This window comes from Palaemon carinicauda, chromosome 29, assembly GCF_036898095.1.
Source record: "Palaemon carinicauda isolate YSFRI2023 chromosome 29, ASM3689809v2, whole genome shotgun sequence".
Lineage (NCBI taxonomy): Eukaryota > Metazoa > Arthropoda > Malacostraca > Decapoda > Palaemonidae > Palaemon > Palaemon carinicauda.
In genome coordinates this window covers 48099992-48116013 of record NC_090753.1, presented here as the reverse complement: position 1 = coordinate 48116013, position 16022 = coordinate 48099992, and the positions used below count along the sequence as shown (strand labels likewise).

Sequence of the window (16022 nt, the reverse complement as noted above, 5' to 3'; positions counted from 1 at the left end):
ATAGCTTCTTCCATTGTTTTGGGTTAGAATTCTTTTGCTTGAAGGTACACACGGGTACACTATTATATTTTATTTCTCTTCTTGTTTGTTTTGAAAATCTTATAGTTTATATATGAAAGATTTATTTTAATGTTGTTACTGTTCTTAAAATGTTTTATTTTGATTATTCACTACCTCTTTTCTAATTTATTTATTTCATTATTTCCTTTCCTCACTGGGCTATTTTCCCTGTTGGAGCCTTTGGGATATTAGAGTATCCAACTCTAGTTATGGCTTAGCAAATAATAATAATAATAATAATAATAATAATAATAATAATAATCCTATGGCTTTTGTTATTATTATTATTATTGTTATTATTATTATTATTATTATTATTATTATTATTATTATTAGCTAAGCTGCAACTCTAGGTGGAAAAGCAGGATGTTATAAGCCCTAAGGCTCCAACGGGGAAAAATAGCCCAGTGAGGAAAGAAAACAAATAAACTACTGTACAAGAGAAGAATGAACAATTAAGAAAAAACATTTCAAGAACAGTAACAACATTAAAACAGACCTTTCATGTATAAACTATAAAGAGAGACTTATTGCAGTCTGTTCAACATACAAACATTCGCTGCATGATTATGTCTTAAGATTTTAAGACAATCACATGATAAGGCAATTAAACTTGATATCTAAGAGAGCCACAAAGAGTACTTTATTAACAAACCATAATCAAATGAAGAGAGCATTGATGATGTATCGCCAACTATTTTTATTTTTCTTTAAACCAGTAATATAACATCCTCAATTATTCATATTTTCGTTAAATCATTTATATAACATATTGAACTAGAAAAGCACTCTGAGATTGCAGCCCTCCGCCACGGCAGCTTATTTCTCGAAAACAGCATGCCTTTCCCATACTCAATTAATCATTTCCAGCTCATTACATAACAGTTTAAAATTCCTGCAAGTGTCATTACATTACGATTTAAATTGTGGTCGTATTGTTGATGACCAGAATTTGACCTATTCCTTGACCTTGACCTTGGACTCGACCTAGCCTTCGACGTCAACTTGTATTAATTAGCGTTGATTTTCATACACTTAAATATGAACCAAGTTTGAAGTCGGTGACAACGATGTCCAAACTTATGGCCGATTACGGGACTTGGACATTTTGCTTGACCATGACCTTGACCTTCCAAAATGTAATCATTTCCAGATTTTTACATAACAGTTAATCCCTGCAAGTTTTATTACTGTGCGACTAAAATTGTGACCAGGAAGCTGTTCACAAACACACATACACACAAACAGGGACGTAAACAACTCCCTTCCAACTTCGTTGGTGGATGTAAAAAGAGTTGGATAGTAAAGCAAGATATTTTTATCTACCCATTAAAACAAAGCAATCACACATCACCTCTCTAGAGATTAAACATCATATCATTGTTAAGTATAAGTATGGGGGCGTGGCGGAATCTGACCCATTGTTAAGTTACCGTTCATTTTTTCATGCACGGTTTAAGGAAAGGAGTTGATTGGTTTAGAATGTTCCATCTCTATTTTAGGATAGATATAATTGATTCATGGAGTTATATCACTGCTTAATGGAAAAAAATTGAATAATTTATATTGTTTTATAAATGGTTCAGGGAAAAAATATAAATGGTTAATGGTGTTATATCACTGCTTTATGGAAAAAAATGAATAATTTATGTGGTTATATAAATTGAAACTATAAGAGATTACTCGAGTGTCATATGTGGATGAGATCATGATGAGGGGTAGATGGAGATGGTTTGGGCATGCTCTTCGCACTGCCCAAGAGAGATTAGTTCACCAAACTTTCAACTGGGCTCCACAAGGCACTGGAAGAGTTGGAAGTCCCAGGTCTACATGGCTATTGACTATGAAGCGTGACGAAGGAGATGATAAATGGAGAAGTATTGAATTAAAAGCTCGAGATAAAGATAAAAGGCGAAATGTAACCAAGGCCCTTTGTGTCAATAGGCGTAGGAGGAAATGATGATGATGATAATTGGATCAGGAAGAAAAATATGAATAATTCATGGTTTTAGATCACTGGTTTATGGAAAAAAAATGTGAATAATTTATGTTGTTATATAATTGGTGTATGGAAAAAATGTGGATAATTCATGGTGTTATATCACTGGTTAATGGAAAAAAATTTGAATAATTTATGTTGTTATATAATTGGTTCAGGGAAAAAACTATATGAATAATTCAAGGTTTTATATCACTGGTTTACGGAAAAAAATGGGAATAATTTATTTCGTTATTTAATTGGTTCCGGAAAAAAGTATGAATAATTCATGGTGTTATATCACTGGTATATGGACAAAATTTTGATAATTTATGTTGTTATATAATTGGTTCAGGGAAAAAAATATAAATAATTCATGGTGTTATATCACTGGTATATGGAAAATGTGTGAATAATTTATGTTGTTATACAATTAGTTCAGGAAAAAATATAAATAATTCAGGGTGTTATATCTTTGGTTTAGGAAAAACGTGGATAATTTAAGGTGTTAATTACATGGTTTATGGAAAATGTAAATTATTCAGATTGTTTTATCACTACTTTAAGGAAAAATTTTAATCATTCAGTGTTATATTAGTGACAAATGAACAATTCAACCTATAACAATTACCGGTTTGGGAGAAAACATGAATAATTTAGTGATATATCACCAATATAGTGAAAATATGAATACTTCAGAATTTTATATAGTTGGTTTATGGAAGAATATGCATAATTACCTCCGCCAACGAAATTGGAAGGATGTTATGTTTAACCCACTGTTTTGTGTGTGTGTGTGTGTGTATGTGTGTGTGTGTTCGTGATCACATTCATTACTATGTCATACAGGACAGCCGATCGGGGCTACGGTCTATCCCAGGACCCATGCAGTGACTGTATGGGTCCTGGTCTACCCCAAAGCCAAAGCAAAGTCTTAAGAAGGCAATCGTCCTTACCTCATACAAAAAAAAAAAAAAAAAAAAAAAATGGAGAAAATACTCGTTGGTAGAAGAGGAATATTCATTACAAATGTATTCACCTCAACATTTCTTTAAAGATAGTATATAAAAACAGGCAATGTGTATAAAAATGTAAACTTTGTGAATGATATCCATTCCTTTTTGTCTAAATATTATATTATATATTTTATCTATACATTGGAAACTCATGAACGACATCATCAGAGAAAATGAAATGACAATTCAAATATTGTAGATAAAATACATATGATTCAATCTACAACTTCTAAGAAATGTCAAAAGATATTCAGTTATTATTATTATTAATATCATCATCATTATTATTATTATTATTATTATTATTATTATTAATATTATTATTATTATTATTATTATTATTATTATTATTATTATTATTATTATTATTATTATTAGCTAAGCTGCAACCTTAGTTGGGTTTCAACAGGAAAAATTGCTAAACGAGGATAAGAGATAAATAAACTGCAAGAGAAGTAGTTAATAGATGAAATAAGATATTTTAAAAACTGTAGTAACTTTAAAATAAGTCTTTCATATATAAACTATAAAAGCTTAAAAAACAAGAGGAAGAGAAATAAGATAGAACAGTCAGCCAAAAGTGTACCCTCAACAAGAGAACTCTACCCCAAGATAGTGGAAGACCATCTTACAGAAGCTGTGGCGCTACCCAAGACTAGAGAACAATGGTTTGATTTTGGATTTTCCTTCTCCTAGAGGACCTGGTTACCATAGCTGAAGAGTCTCTTCTACCCTTACCAAGAGGAAAGTAGCCACTGAACAATTACCTTGCAGTAGTTAACCTTTTGAACGAAGAATTGTTTAGTATATCAGTGTTGTTAGGTGTATGAGGACAGAGAGAGTGGAGAGAATAGGACAAACTATTCGATGTATGGTAGGCAAATGAAAAATGAGCTGTAATCAGAGGAAGGGATCCAATGTACTACAGTCTGGCAAGTCAAAGGACCCAATAACTCGCGATAGTATCACAACGGGTGGCTTGTGCGCTGTCCAACCTATTACCTCTTTCGCTTATCCTAATCAAAACGTTTTAAGTGCGATCTGAATCTTATCTCTCAAATGCTACATAATATCCCCTTGACACCTTAGAGAATTATCCTAACTTATTTTCATATGCAGGAATTATGAGAAAATGGACTCATTAGAGGAGATAATAGATTAGATGTAGAGGATGTAGAGATGCTATGTCACTGACATACCATCTTTCTGGACCAGGGTTCGATTCCCTTGCCGGCCAATAGCTATTGTCTTTGAGTTGGTTACCCCTTGGGTCTTTGACTCTGAAGTATAAGCGAGAATCCAGACATTAAGGTATTAAATAATATATATGGCTTATTTGATTATATATATATATATATATATATATATATATATATATATATATATATATATATATATATATATATATATATATATATTTTCCCTTTGCCTACAGAGACACCGAGTAGTTTGGTCTATTCTTTACATGTTCTTCTCTGTCTTCATACACCTGACAGCGTTGAGATTACCAAACTATTCTTCTTCTTTAAAGGGGTTAACTAGTGTAATTGTTCAGTGGCCACTTTCCTCTTGGTAAGGGTAGAAGAGACTCTTTAGCTATGGTAAGCAGCTCTTCTAGGAGAAGGACACTTTAAAATCAAACCATTGTTCTCCCCTGTTGGAGCCCAGGCCTTGTAGCATCCTGCTTTTCCAACTAGGGTTGTAGCTTAGCATGTAATAATATATATATATATATATATATATATATATATATATATATATATATATATATATATATATATATATATATATATATATATAATGTGTGTATAAAGATTGTTATGTAAATAGCAGAGAATTATATTTACTATCTTCACCTCGTTTCTAATGCAAGACATTATCTAGTGATGACTTAATATTCAGAGATTACATATTTGATAATATGTACATATAATAGCTTTTTCACTCTAAGGAGGCAATATGTTAATCACATAATTCTCTTGAGAGTATTTAAAGTAATATAATTGTTTATTAAGCCAAAATGTACACGTAAATATCCCTAACGGAAATTATTTAAAAATATTACCCAATTGAACGTCGATTTAGTAGTTATTGTAGGATAATCTTGATACAGTTTCAGGATCTGGCCAGAGGTATCTCTTGCAACGGCTCCTCTGGTAACCTTTATTTCGAATACCGCGGGTAAAAATATCACCTTTCAATTTTTGATAAGGTGATAATTCACATTATCTATATCACATTCGTATTTATAATTATAGTTGTATAAACGATAATAATAATAATATAGAAATTTAAACATATTACTTAATATCTAATGATTTTACTGTAAAGTTATCTTTATTTCGAATACCGCGGGTAAAAGTATCATCTTTCAATTTTTGTTAAGGCGATAATTCCAATTATCTATATCATATTTTTGTTTATAATTATAAATATATGAGCGAAAATAATAGTTATATGTAAAATTAAATAAATTACTTAATATTTAACGATTTTACGATAAAATGTAGCTTTGTTTACATAGTAAGTGTACACCCCGTTCCAACAGCTGATCGAGCTGACGACACACCGGTGTTTGTTTTGGTTGTGAGTGACAGTGTGTTTGAAATCGTGGTGAAATTTCCTTAATATTTGCTTGACTTTTCGGTGACAGAAATTTCTTCCAATTTTAATTGTTAAGGTGATTGATTTGTCGACTAATTTGTGTTTTATTTACATGGTTTTACGTGTGTATTATATTTATTTTTAATTGAAAAGATAAGTTGTAGAAAGTTAACTTTGGGGAAACCTAAAGAAGATTCGTTCTCATCACAAGTGACCGTGTTGTGAGGGTTATGATAATTGTAATTGTAGATTTAAATTTGTATCAGGAACCTCCATTTGTTTGACATAATACCCCCAAATTAAGTCATGGTATATTTCCCAGGCTTTTGGAAATTCATTTGCTAAAATTTTACCACCTTTACATTTTGATATTCGGCCCCATAGGCCTATGCCTACTTTATGTTTGGTTTGTTTTTATAATTGAACTATAGATAATATATTAGTTACTTAAAATCATTAACCCAATTATTTACCGAACATTACACAATAAACTCAGTGTAACACAAGATTATACCAACACTAGGTTAGGCTTCACATTGGTAACTTAGGTTATTGAATATTGTAATAAACAATCTATCAGTAAAGAAATTAATTTTGATTGTTATTATTACTTTAGAAGTCAAAGTAATACCATGATTGTTGGAATTCTTGACTAAATACATTATAGATACGACAAGTAACATAATTTACCCTAAACCAAGGTAGTCTAACCTAGACCTAACCTAACTTTGTGTTGAAGCATGAACATTTACTTGTTTGTATTGTTGTTGTCATCCTAATTTGCAAGTTTAATATCAAGTTTTACTGCCAGGGTTACTATAGTTTTTTCAGTTTTTGGGAATTTTTAGTACAAAAAGTACAGACAGGCTTATGTTATAGGAGAGAATTCAAGTTATATTATTTTTCTATTTGCTATATGTTTCCAAGGAAATAGCCCTGTCTTTGAAGTTAGTGAGCCATGTTAAACAAATGTGCCATTAGGTAGAAATCTTCCCTTGGGATGATGTGCCCAAGAGTCCATTCACCCCGGAAGTTGAGGGAAATCTACTGCGTCGGCAGTTGATGTGTACCAACTAGGCCTACTCAGTATTGAGTTGTTGTGTCCCAACTCCTTTTTTCAAAGTTTGAAAACTTTTAGCAGCATGATGAGAGAACTTGCAATTAAAAGAGAATATTACACATTAGATACAATAAGAATGGTTTTTATGTATAGAATATTCTTTATTCATACTTGTCGTGAAAACTTTTTTTTCATATTCAGCAAATTAAGTTCTTGCGCCCCAAATCTTTTTGTAAAGGAACTCAATTTGCAAGATATAATTATGAGACACATAGGATGTAGTGATAATATTTTTATATTCTTTATTGCAAATAGTGGTGCTCTACAGAGCCTCCATTCCTTAAGAAATTAGATTTAATATACAAATACAAAATATAGGATACTATATAATATATTGTAAAACTAACCTCTCTATAAAAGGAGACAAAACAGGACGGAAAGATTAAACGGTACAAAATTGAAACATTCACCAATTAGTTGCATTGGCAACAGATCTCCATTAGTGTACCTATTCCAGCAATTATACAAATGAGCCTGGAGTGTTATATATGATTTTTTCCGAATGCGCTAGATTTTCATGTCAGACACTAACTTAAGTGCCCTATCAATATCTTCTACTTTTTCTTTTAGAAACGTGGTTAAGACACAGAATGGATTTTGGCTCATTTCCGCATAACTTTTGAGACTGTTGAGCCACCCTTCCACATCATTGATGGTCCTTACATTTCACTTGTAAATACTCCAGCTAGCCAAGGGAAATATAGTGGATGTGATCCACTGGGTGCGAATGTATGCAACAAGATATGGCAGGTAGGGAAGAGCAAGCAACTTCCTGATGAACCTATGTGTACCACAATCTTGGCGATAAGTAATTTGCAAGTCATGGGCCTGCACTTGTCGCCACACTGCCTGGTCTCAGTGAAATATGCAGCCGTGAATAGTCACTGTGGGAAACGCCTTTGGTATGGCTCGCCATATCGCATGCTCATAAACGAGTGACATTCTCCACAACAATACAGTAGTACAATACTGGTATCTGCTAAATCGACATTACTTTGCAGCACATGCTTATAGTCCCTTTTCTTACGGGAAGACTTAAGACAGAATAAGAGAAAGACCTGTTTAACAGTCTTCAGATATTACAAACCTGTGATTGGAAAAAAGTTTGGAAAACGGGTTTCGCACCACTTTGAATATTGAATCTATAAACCAGTGTTGACATTTAAAAAGGGTTTGTTCCGTAACTGAAATACAAACCACGCTATTTAATATGGGTAATTACTTTCGGCGTTGCTGAAATGACGAGTCATTAGAATTTTAACGAGGGTTTACTACCCCACCGCTAGTTAGCGGGGGAGTAGGGAGGGTAGCTTGCTACCCCCCCCCAACCTCACACACACCTGTGCTGAGCTTACTTTGCTCTCGGCTTGGGTGCTAGACGGACGTGTTCGCTGTCACCCTCGCCTTCTCTGACAGCCATTACTAATCTTTTGTTTGCTTTTTCTTTGACAGAGTGTTTGTGAAGTTGGCCTCTGCGATGCGTAAGTGTCCTGGTTTACCTGACCGCCCTTGTGGAACTTGATGTCGGCAGTCTAAACGGACCCACACACCTTGTGTCCTTACTGTAGGGGCCAACAGTGTGATAAGAGTAACGTATGTGGTGAGTGTAGGGAGTGGTCTACCTCTCAGTGGGAGATGTTTTCCCGGCGCCGGAAGAAGAAGTCCAAGCGGGATATTTCTCCTTCGAAGATTTCTTTGGAAGGAGAAAATCCTAAGGGCTCTTCTTCCGTGCCACAAACCTCCGCCGAAGCTCCCACTCGATCGGTTTCTTCCGAGAGACTGTCGAGTGGTAGCGTAGGCCGCAGTTCTGTTGACCGATCTTGGGGTTTGGGAGAGGGAGTTGCCTCCCATAGCGACGCAGCTCCTCCTCCTCCCCCGGGGGAGGATTTAATGTCTAATGTCAATGTAACTAATCATGATTTGTTGCAGCTTTGGGCTTCCTTGGGGCTTGAGGATTTGCCCTCCAAGGAAGCCTTGTTTGACATGATCAAATTGGGAGCAGCTGTCAAACAATCGCCGACTTTAGCAGAGGTTGATCTTCTGTCTGTCGTCGACGTTGTTGTGGCCGAGGCTTCTGATGTGTTGTATCAAACCTCTGATGCTGATGTAGCTGAAGGCTTAATTCCCCCCTCCGAACATCCTTCGAGGGAGGAACTAAGTCCAACGGTCTCTAATGCCGGTGATTCTCCCCCTCGGGGGAGTTCACTAACAGACTCCTCTTCGGAGGACTGCTGGTCAGCCTGCTGACCCCACGGCCCCCAGAGGGCGTATAAGGCGTAAAGCCCGCCGTAGAGGACTTCCTTCACCTCACAAGGGTGTTAGGAGGCGCCTCTTTGGTTCGTCATCCCCGCAGTCCGCCGCAGAGGAACCTCGTCATCGTTCACCGACCCTGCCAGCTACATCCCTGGACCTCTCCGTAGATCGTTCGCGATCTCCTTCGGTGGAAGGTCGTCCTTACAAAGGACACGCCGACCTTCCACCCGCCTGACCTGCCGTCGCCGTTCCTGGCCGCTGTTGCGCTGTGGGTGCCTACGAACCCTGCTTTTAAACGGGCATCGGTCCCTTCGGGGCACAAGGGACTTTCTCACAATGTGACTAAGTCCATTACGCGCCAGGTATCCTCTGCGCGCCATCGTTCAATTGCACGCAAGCGCTCTCCAGCTGATCCTGTGATAGCGCGTCAGCGCTCACCTGTGCGCCCATGATTTCCTGCGCGCAAAGCGCTCTCCTACGCGCCAATGATCTCCTGCGCGCCCACGATCTTCGGATCTGGGCGCAAAGGGGAAGGTAATCTCTTCACCTGCTCGCCAGTGCGCCATCCTTCACCTACGCGCATTCTCCATCGCGCGCCCTCCTGTTGCTGTTCCTGATGTGCGCCTCATGCGCGCCCGTGCGCAAGGGATATATCCCCTGCGCTCGCCCAATGTTATCGCCCTCACGGGCTTATCGTGATCCTGCGCGCGAACAATCGCCTTCGCGTGCGTGAGCGCTTATTCAGCTTGCTGCGCGCCCTCTGCTGTCACCAGAACGCGCCCTTGCGCGCCACCGATCGCCCACGCGAGCCATCGCTCGCCCGCACGCGATTCACGCAAAATTCCAGTGCGATCCCACGCGTGAGGCTGCAGGACGACGCTCGCCGGAGGGAGTGAGAACTCCGGATAGGTACAGGAACTTGCCTTCTTCTTTTCAGGCCGCCCCGTCTTTGGTAACTCCTCCTAGCGATCGAACAATCCCCTTCCCTCCAGAGGGAGTATCTGACAGCACAGCTGTCAGTCAGCATCCCTGGTTTGGGTCCCTTGTCAGAGCGGTCGTACAGGCTTTTAAGCCTGTTCTTTCTGAGCTGGGACACAAATCAGTGGCAGTTTCGACTCCCCTGAAGAGGAAGAGAGGAGTAGCTGACGTGGTGACTTCTCCAAGGGCGAAGTTGACTCCTCGGAAGTCTTTGAGGAAGGCCTCCTCCCCCCCCCCCTGAGACTTTCTCTCCCTCCCCTTCAGACGAAGATTTCCCGTCCTCAGGGGAGTCACGTGAGGTGAGGCGTTCCCCCATTGCACCAATGAGGGAAACCCCACCTCTCGCAGAGAAGTCTTCTCGGGTAGGGGTGGAGAAGAGCCTCCCACCATCACTACTGGAGTCCTGTATCCCTCCCAGGAGGGAGTCGAAGGACTCCAAGATGATTCCAAAGTCATCCTCAAGGATTAGACCAGAGCCAGCCAAGCCCACGGAGAACGTCCACGAGTCCCCCCGAGAAGAGCCTTTGGGGACAGGAGACTTCTCTGCCAGCCCTTCAGGAGGAGAGCTTCATGAGTCAGAGCATGCGTTCTGGCAGGTTCTGACCCTTATGAGGAATCTCAATGGGTTCTCGGACCCAGAGATTCCTCCTCATGAGGGCAAGGACACGGTCTTGGACCGAGTCTTTGGTACAGTACTCAAAAACCCTCTAGGGCCAGTGCGGCTTTGCCTTGGTCCCAAGGGGTTAAGAGTGCCAGGGATAAGGTCGAGGGCCAGCTCTCCGAGCTTGCCGCCTCCAGCAGGTCCAGCGCCGGTAACAAACTCCTCCCGCCTCCTCGTGTCCATCAGAGGAGGTACTTCGACATCATGGAGGAGACTTGTTTAGCTCTTCCTTTACACCACTCTTAGGAAGAGCTTACCAGGGGAGTCTCTCTAGAGAGAGACTCCACCCGGCAGGTGTCTTTCTCGGCTACGGAGATCCTCAGCCAGGAGAAGGTGGTGAAGTGTGCCATGCAGGCAACTTCGTGGCTGGACATCTGGCTAGGGTCTCTGGGGATCCTGTTACGATCTGAGGACTTCTCTAAGGAGAGTACCAGGAGGGTCATGGAGACCTTTCTACTTTCAGGCACTCGTACCATCGAGTTTCTAGCCCACCAAGTCTCAAACTTGTGGGCTAATACCATCTTGAAGCGTCGAGATGCGGTGTCTGAGATATTCCACTAGAAAGTCCCCAGCACCGAGATCAGCAGGCCGAGACATTCTTCCATCTTGGGGAGGAATCTGTTTGAGCCTCATGACGTGGAGCAGACAGCTGAGAGGTGAAGGAAGTCCAATCAGGACTCTCCTACATAGGGCTTTAACATCCAAGCCCTATAAACCTCCAGGAACCCAGCAGCCACGCTCTACCAAGACCACGAAACCGGCAACGGCAGCGAAGACAACGGTGTCAAAGCCCTTTCCTGCCAAGGACAAGAAAGGCAAAAAGTCCTCCAGGGGAGTGAAAATTCCTAGAGGGAGTGGCCGAGGCCGCAAACGCTAGGATTGGCAGTCTCCCTGCATGTCCACCAGTGGGGGGATGCCTACAAAGTTGAGCAAGCAGGTGGCAGCAACTCAGGGCCGATTCCTGGACGATTTCCGTAATCAGTCAAGGATATCGCATCCCATTCATAACATCTCTACCTCCCTTGACAGCGAATCCAGTGTCGTTGAGCTCCCTTGCTATGGGATCGGCAAGGGGGCAAGCCCTTCGGGCAGAAGTCGAAACCATGTTGAAGAAGGGCGCTCTCCAAGAGGTCGTCGACGGGTCCCCAGGCTTCTTCAGTTGACTCTTTCTTGTAAAGAAGGCGTCTGGAGACCAGTCATCGACCTCTCAGCTCTGAACAGGTTTGTCAAGCAGACCCCGTTCAGCATGGAGACGGAAGACACGGTCAGACTTGCAGTGAGACCTCAAGACTTCATGTGTAAACTGGATCTGAAGGACGCGTACTTCCAGATCCCAGTCCATCCGTCTTCAAGGAAGTACTTAAAATTCTGCCTAGACAACAAGATCTACCAGTCGGTGTCGAATGGCAGTACATGCAAGATGTGCAGGCTTCAAAAGACTTGGATAAGGTTTTGGTGTCTCCAAATGTATACAATTTCCCCTGTTGGCCTGAAGATATGATTGCATGCCTCTTCCATCACAGCAGCTCCGATTTGATGTACTGTTGTTTTGTTGTGATCGGCTGGATGACAGTGTTCAGCGGTGCCAGGTATAAAGGTGTCTCTGACTTGCTTTACAGTTGCACGGCACATTACTGCATCGAGACTGCTTGCAACACTGCCAGTCAACCAATCCCTTTTTGGTTTTTGCTATAAGTTTTATGAATATCCAATATAGAATTAGTTTGTTAGCTTTGATGTCTGGTGGGATGAGTTTTCACCAATAGTCCACCTCGTAACATTATCTACACTATCTATATCCATAGGGGTAGGATCACATGGTGAATGATGCAGGCTATCATTGTGTGTGTGCTGGATGTTTTCCGTGTAACTTCACACTCTTTTTCTGCAGGTGGCAATATTGGCTGCAGGGAAGGATGCATGCTGTCATATGTGCTTAGAAATTGCAGTGGTACACCATCATCACTCATATCTGGAAACAATGGGACGACATGTGATAATATTAACTCCGGATTTAATACAGTATTGAAGAGAGAGAGTTGATAATATAGTAATTAGTTATACCATTAATAATCAATATCGAATTATTGGTCGAAATACCGATACAGTACCTGTGTTTTGTTGGCAATTACTGTATTGCAGTACCATTGTACGTCATCATGCTCCCCATCGTTCATTCTCTGATAATCCAACTGACTTACACCCGATTTGCAGGTAGGGTGTTGCCATTTATAGCAGTTTTGTTCCGTAACTGAAATACAAACCACGCTTTTTAATATGGGTTATTACTTTCGGCGTAGGTGAAATGACGAGCCATTAGAATTTTAACGAGGGTTTACTACCCCACCGCTAGTTAGCGGGGGGGTAGGGAGGGTAGCTTGCTACCCCTCCCCCCCTCACACACACCTGTGCTGAGCTCACTTTGCTCTCGGCTTGGGTGCTAGGCGGACGTGTCCGCTGTCACCCTCGCCTTCTCTGACAGCCATTTAACTGATCTTTTGTTTGCTTTTTCTTTGACAGAGTGTTTGTGAAGTTGGCCTCTGCGATGCGTAAGTGTCTCGGTTTACCTGACCGCCCTTTTGGAACTTATATGTCGGCGGTTGAAACGGACCCACACACCTTGTGTCCTTACTGTAGGGGCCAACAGTGTGATAAGAGTAACGTATGTGGTGAGTGTAGGGAGTGGTCTACCTCCCAGTGGGAGAGGTTTTCCCGGCGCCGGAAGAAGAAGTCCAATCGGGATATTTCTCCTTCGAAGATTTCTTTGAAAGGAGAAAATCCCAAGGGCTCTTCTTCCGTGCCCCAAACCTCCTCCGAAGCTCCCACTCGATCGGTTTCTTCCGGGAAACTGTCGAGTGGTAGCGTAGGCCGCAGTTCTGTTGACCGATCTTGGGGTTTGGGAGAGGGAGTTGCCTCCCATAGCGAGGCAGGTCTTCCTCCTCCCCCGGGGGAGGATATTAATTCTGATGTCAATGTAACTAATCATGATTTGTTGCAGCTTTGGGCTTCCTTGGGGCTTGAGGGTTCGCCCTCCAAGGAAGCCTTGTTTGATATGATCAAATTGGGAGCAGCTGTCAAACAATCACCGACTTTAGCAGAGGTTGATCTTCTGTCTGTCGTCGACGTTGTTGTGGCAGAGGCTTCTGATGAGTTGTATCAAACCTCTGCTCCTGATGTTGCCGATGTAGCTGAAGGCTTAGTTCCCCCCTCCGAACATCCTTCGAGGGAGGAACTAAGTCCAACGGTCTTTCCTGCAAGTGATTCTCCCCCTCGGGGGAGTTTACTGACAGAGAGACTCCTCTTCGGAGGACTGCTGGTCAGCCTGCTGACCCCACGGCCCCCAGAGGGCATATAAGGCGCAAAGCCCGCCTTCCTCTTTCGCCGTACAGGACTTCCTTCGCCTCACAAGGGTGTTAGGAGGCGCCTCTTCGGCTAGTCATCCCTGCAGTCCGCCGCAGAGGAACCTCGTCATCGTTCACCGACCCTGCCAGCTACATCCCTGGACATCTCCGCAGATTGTTCACGATCTCCTTCGGTGGAAGGTTGTCCTTGCAAAGGACACGCCGACCTTCCACCCGCCAGACCTGCTGACCTGCCGTTGCCGTTCCTGGCCGCTGATGCGCTGTGGGCGCCTACGAACCCTGTTTTCAAACGGGCATTGGTCCCTTCGGGGCACAAGGGACTTTCTCACATTGTGACTAAGTTCCTTACACGCCAACATCTTTCACAAAGCCGTAGCTTCGCATCGACTTCACGCCTGGAGAATATCCAGCATCTCCTCGCAGAGAGAGGATTTTCGCAACAAGTTGCGAACAGGATGTCTGGATACCTGTGAAGGTCATCCGCAGGGGTCTATCAGGCGAAGTGGAGAGTTTTCTGTGGTTGGTTTTGTGGAAGGGGTATCTCTCCACTCGATGCCACTATTCCAGCAATAGCGGAGTTCTTCGTATATTTGCGAGAAGAAATGCGCCTTTCAGTCTTGGCAGTGAAAGGCTATCGCTTAGCCTTAAGCCTAGCCTTCAGGCTCAAAGGAGTGGACATTTCTTCTTCGCTGGAACTTTCCCTACTCATACGAAGTTATGAACTTACCTGCCCTCAGTCGGAAGTGAGACCTCCTCCATGGAACGTGGTTCGAGTTCTCAGGTCTCTTAAGAGACCTCCCTACGAACCATGACGCCAGGCTTCAGATCGCCACCTGACTTGGAAGACGGTGTTCCTACTAGCTATGGCCTCGGCCAAGCGAGTCAGTGAACTTCATGGTCTCTCGTATGACATCGCCCATTCAACGGGATGGAAGGAGGTAACGTTCAGATTCGTCCCTGAGTTTGTTGCTAAGACTCAGAATCCGGGAGTGCCGGACCCACGGTTCGACTCTTTTCAGGTTTCGAGTTTTCGTTCTGAAACAGATGACCCAGACCATCTCCTACTGTGCCCAGTAAGGAGTCTGAGGCTATATCTTAAAAGAACGGCTGCAGATCGTCCCCAAGTGCAGGCATTGTTTGTGAGCACTGGGAGGACAAAGAGGAGGGTTACCAAGAATACCATCTCGGCATGGATTCGTAAGGTAATCCATCTATCCCTGAATCCTGACCCTCCTCCGTCACGTCGCCCTAGAGGACTTGATGTCAGGGGCGTAGCTACGTCCCTGGCCTTCAAAAAGAACTTCTCAATGACGCAGGTTCTACATGCAGGGGTGTGGAAGCGTCAGACGACCTTCAAAGCCCACTACCTGCAAGACGTGACCCACAGGAGGCTCGATACGTTCTCTATCGGCCCTGTGGTGGCTGCACAACGACTGGTTTAAACCTCAGGCTCCTTAATGGACAAGTAGCAGAGGGTTGAGGGCATTGTTACCCGGTCTTAGTCTGCATGAAGGAAAAGGTATGTCTGGCCCTTATTCTTTTCTTCATCCTCCCCTCTCTTGAGGAAAGCAGCATCCTGGGTTCTCTGCACAGCTAACCTCAAACCACTGCAGGTAAACCGTGTTCCTAGTATTAAGCTAATACTGTCACGTCCCCATACCCTGACGAGGTGGTATTGTGAGAGTCCTAGCCTAAGTTTCCATCTACTGTAAAGGACTTCAGGTCAACTTCCTAGGACGAGTCACTCTTCAAACTGTCACACACAGCTTACGTAGGCCGCAGCCCTTGCATAGCAAGGTGCTAGCGAGGTGTAGGGACTCCTTATTGTTGAGTGCTGACACTCAGATATTGAGTCCCTGGGCAAAGCCAAAAGCCAGTACTGGCCGGGACTTACCACCCTTCCTAAGGGTTGAGTCACCCATATTAAATAGCATGGTTTGTATTTTAGTTAAAGAACAAATGACAAATTCGTAGGTAATTTGTATTTTTC

The 16022-nt window shown here is 42.3% G+C and overlaps 1 protein-coding gene across 1 annotated transcript in view; it reads left to right on the top strand.

Moving 5' to 3' along the window:
* Positions 1-5605: 5605 nt before the first annotated feature.
* The window catches only part of LOC137622770 (uncharacterized), a 76458-nt gene continuing 66041 nt past the window's right edge, over positions 5606-16022 (top strand). Inside the window, exon 1 of the mRNA XM_068353357.1 lies at positions 5606-5734. The gene's annotated coding sequence lies outside the window, so the exon portion shown is untranslated. The remainder of the gene's footprint in view (positions 5735-16022) is intronic.